The sequence below is a fragment of the Adiantum capillus-veneris genome, chromosome 14 (genome assembly GCF_014529385.1).
Source record: "Adiantum capillus-veneris isolate H3 chromosome 14, ASM1452938v2, whole genome shotgun sequence".
Lineage (NCBI taxonomy): Eukaryota > Viridiplantae > Streptophyta > Polypodiopsida > Polypodiales > Pteridaceae > Adiantum > Adiantum capillus-veneris.
Window position 1 is genome coordinate 37046105 of NC_140944.1, and position 4840 is coordinate 37050944.

The 4840-nt window shown below is 36.4% G+C and overlaps 1 pseudogene; it reads left to right on the forward strand.

Annotated features, from left to right (window-relative positions):
• Nucleotides 1-335: 335 nt before the first annotated feature.
• On the forward strand, nt 336-1397 carry LOC147442214 (uncharacterized; annotated as a pseudogene).
• Nucleotides 1398-4840: the final 3443 nt, after the last annotated feature.

Sequence of the window (4840 nt, forward strand, 5' to 3'; positions counted from 1 at the left end):
AAAAAATTCCAACGTTCATGAAATCTTTGAGGAGAGTATTATTTAGGTAATACAATTGATATCTTTATAGTCATTATTCTATTTTGCACCTAGAGTTTGTATAATAAATAAGTGGCTCGGTAACGGAGCTCAAAGAAAGCTAAATGCATTTTATGTAGATGGCTAATTCAGCTTTACGATCAAACTTTGTTGGAGAAGTTGCTAGTCGTTGTTGAAAGTTGGAGGGACCTCTCTTGTGAGGAGTGTACTATGGATGAGAGATCATGGTTTGCTTGCTTGGGAAATTGAGTATTGCCCTTGGTGGCTAGATTACACTCAAGGCACCTACCCACGTGATGAAGGGAACTTATATAAAGGTTATTTTTTGGCATTGATAAAAACTACAAAATTGCTAAAGTGCTCATACTATTTAGACTATGTTTGTGAGAAACATATTTTTGTTTGCTTTAAAGCACGTTCTTGAAATAAATGAAGATGGTAATGAGGAGATTGGCTCGGCTTCCAAGAAAGCCACCTCTTCAAAAAGAGTAAATAATAGTACAATCTCTTCTACAAAGAAACGATCGGAGTTTGTTAAATCCAAGAAGCCAAAGAAGTCCCCCAAAAAGAACAAAAAGGGTGCACAAGGCTCCACAGGTAAACTTGCTTATAAAGATATCTAGCTGTCATTTTCTATCTATTCAACAAGTCTTGATGAAATATTTTATTTTCAAATTATGCAGTGCCTTCCATAGATTATGATGTGACCATTATTAGCAACATGCTAGATATTTATAAAATTTCTCTTGATGATGAGAAATGGTAAATACATGTGAGAAGAAAGATTGACTATGTGTGGTGTGTGTTGTGAATGTTTGAAATACATGTGTTTGATTCTATGCAGGATCTTGGATTTTCTTCATTCAGTCAATGTTGATTGGGAAAAGAGCAATGAAGTGGCCTCTCCTTTGTTTGTGGATTTTCCAACAAATTTTAAAGTTGAGAAATTTTCCGAGAACGAGGTATGAATTCTTCAAAACCTCAATGGGCAAACTATGATAGTTTTGGGACTTTAGATAAATTAACAATGCGTAATATGCATGTCCCTCCATGGAATCAATTCTTTCAAAAACTGAGTAAGAAAGTGGCCATAATAGCTTCTAAGTATGTGGCAGACAATGGGTGGTACATCACCTTAAGCTCCATTGATTACTTTGGCATTATGTATGGCCATGCCATTGAGATGGGATTCAAACTGATGCACACCATCCTTATTTTGATCCCCGATGGTTATGTGTGAAAGACCATTGAGATTGAGAGAGTAAGTAAAGTTATTTGCTCATTGAAAAAGCATGCTCGTAGTTTTCTTCAATTAATCACATTTAATTGTAATTTGTAGGTGGAAACACTATTGCTAGGATTGTTTTATCATAAGGGTCAACGTACTATCTCTAACCGACGAGATGGAGAGAGCGTGGACAACAACTCATTCGATGCCAATTCCGGAATATTGGTGGAGCATACCAACGGAGAGTACATTGGAGTATGCGCTCTTAGAGGTGCGACCGAGCGTAGCCTTGACTTCTTTTGGTAATAAGATATGCTTCCTACCATATCTTATTAGACTATGTTACGTAAAGTAAAAATATGCATGTTTCTTTTCTTTTTTTAGCTAGCTTGTGTGGACATTTATTGGAAACACACCTACATTGTTGATATCTTTTTTGGATGTAGTGGCTTGGGCCATGTTTGCACTGAGTTTTCTAGACACTACCTCTGCATAGATAGTGATCCACAGGTATTCTAGCAGCATCTTTCACACTTCAAGGCTCCATGTGTAAGTGCTATTCCAGCAGTTGATGTAGATAGCGACAAGGAGACTAACTGGCAGCAATATGAGCCCGGATCACACTGCCCTTGATTGACATCAACATTGGTATTCTCTATGGTGTTTTCTAGTTTGTGATTTGTATGGGACAACGTGTGACCATGGTGTTTAGGTGTCACTTTTTTGGTATGATTGAAGACATGTAGTTGGTGTTGACCATCCTCTTCAATTCAATCATGATTTCATATTTCTTATGTTAGATAGAAGTTAGTTGAGAGCTCTAGATTTACCAAAGCAATATACCAACACATGTTTTTTTGTGTATGTAATTTCTTCTTCTCGTGAGCATTGGGTTGTTGCACAGAAGCAAGTATGGAATGGGGTTTTTTTTGTTTGAATTTTCACGCAGTTATGCTGCCAAAATTTTGATTGCTTGTCAACATAATCATACATTTTGTTCATGTTTGGAAACATAATCATGGTTTCATGTATACAAAGCTTAACGAAAGCTAGGCAAGCTTTCACGGAAGCAAGTATGGAATGGGGATTTTTTTTTGTTTGAATTTTCACGCCGTTATGTTACCAAAATTTTGATTGCTTGTCAATATAAGCATGCTTTTTGTTCATGTTTGAAAACATAATCATGGTTTCATGTATACAAAGCTTAACGAAAGTTATGCAAGATTTCACGGAAGCAAGTATGGAATGGGGATTTTTTTTGTTCAAATTTTCACACCGTTATGCTACCAAAATTTTGATTGCTTGTCAATATAATCATGCTTTTTGTTCATGTTTGGAAACGTAATCATGGTTTCATGTATACAAAGCTTAACAAAATTTAAGCAAGCTTTCACGAAAGTAAGTATGGAATGGGGATTTTCTTTGTTTACATTTTTGCACCGTTATGTTGTGCCAAAATTTTGATAGCTTATCAAGCCAATTTAGCATTCTAAAAGAATAGAATTTAAGTGAAGTGAAGCCGTGTAAGGATGTAAAATGAAAGGTGAAATACAAATATTCATTTAATATTTTAAATTGAAAATAACATTTAAGGTAAGTCTCTGTCATGACAGTGAAAACATTGAAAGTATGCGTAGCCCAACTCAACACCAAGGCTTCTTTTAGAAAGCCAAAAATTATTTGAGAACTTATGGGTAGGCCTAGTCATTTAATCACTTGTTTAGCATGCAAAAAATTGAGTGCAACTTTGGGAAATAGCACTTGAAAGGACACATTTTTTTTACTCTTGAAGACTTTTAAGGCTTTCTTGAGGTTGAGGAACATATGTCTAAAATCTTGAAATGAATGACCTTTACACGTAAGTATGGATAGTGAGGCCTTTAGTAGGCCAATAAAGTAAGCAATTCAAGTACATAAAAGCAAATCAGTATGCCTTTCTTCTTCACCTCAAAGGCGGGGTTTGTCATGCCAAAATCCCATTGGTAGATATGTAGAGATGTCATTGATACTAGTATGTGACCCGCATGATGCTACGGCCAAAAAAACAAAATGCTTCATTCTTGTAACAGAACCTCATGAAGATTTTCCAATGCTTTCTTTGTGTATCATATGGGCACAATTGGCAATATCTCTCTCTCTCTCTCTCTCTTCCTTAACAATGACAAATATATATGACAATATGTTTAAGATCTCTTTTTACTTGAGAACGCTAAAGAGTGTGTAATCAATGACAATAAATGGGATTGCAAGCAATATTTGTATCCTTCTTGCAAGATATGCTTTTTGATTTTTATCCCTCTTGCAAGTATGCCAAAATCGGCATAGTTACAAATCCCTATCGCTTGTACCTTTTTTTTCTTTTTTAAAGCTTGCACATGTTGATGACGTTGTTTGCACCTCTTTAAGAGAGAGAGAGAGGGAGAGAGATAGAGAGAGAGAGAGAGAGAGAGTCGCTTACATGACCATGGCAGCTGCAACACATGTAGATTAGACGATTTGTCGTGAGGCGCATCCAAGGCCAACTACCGGCTTGTGGTTGGGGCTCAACCGCCAGGCGGCAACAGTGCAGGTTCAATTTTGGCTTAGTCATTTTGCGCGACCATGGAGTAGGCTCAGTAATCATTGATATTCTCAAAATAAAGCATAGTATGCACAATTATTAGTAATTGATAATTGTGCCTCACGTGATCACCACTTTAAAGGTGTGGCTTGCTCTATGTAATGTTGCTTATGTAGTGTGTACAATGAGGTTTGGCCAGCCAAAGAGTGTTTTGGATGTTGATCACATTCTGTGTGTGTGTGTGTGTGTGTGTGTGTGTGTGTGTGTGTGTGTGTGTGTGTGTGTGTGTGTGTGTGTGTGTGTGTGTGTGTGTGTGTGTGTGAGAGAGAGAGAGAGAGAGAGAGAGAGAGAGAAAGCAAATAACAGATTATGAAAGTTTAAATCTCTATGAGAGAAAGAATAGCAAATAACAAATTATGAATGTTAGTTTAAATCTCTTTGAGAGAGAGAGAATAGAAAATAATAGATTATGAGAGTTTAAATCTCTATGAGAGAAAGAATAGCAAATGAAAAATTATGAACGTTTGTTTAAATCTCTTCAAGAGAGAGAATAGAAATAATAAATTATGAGCATTAGTTTAAATCTCTCTCTCTCTCTCTCTCTCTCTCTCTCTCTCTCTCTCTCTCTCTCTCTCACACACACACACACACACACACACACACCAAAAGTGTTGCGCAATGATTGCTTCAATATGAGCACCTTGCTTAGCATGGGCAGTCACCACATTTGTGATAAAGGGGCCATGTTTTGGTATACAAGTAATCTTTTGACGGTGTGTATCATGTCAATGCCAAGGGGCTAATGTATGATATTTTCCAATGCTCTCACTTTACACTATTGCAATTTCAATGCAGTAGGCAATGCAGAAAAAGAAAAACATGTCTCCGTAGTAAGAACCACTATGAAACTTGTCAACTATTCTGTTTAATAGTAAAGAAAGAAGATTAAAAAAGGGTATTTTTAGAGGGTTGCACGCTCTTACTACATTGTCAATATCTATGAATAGAATATT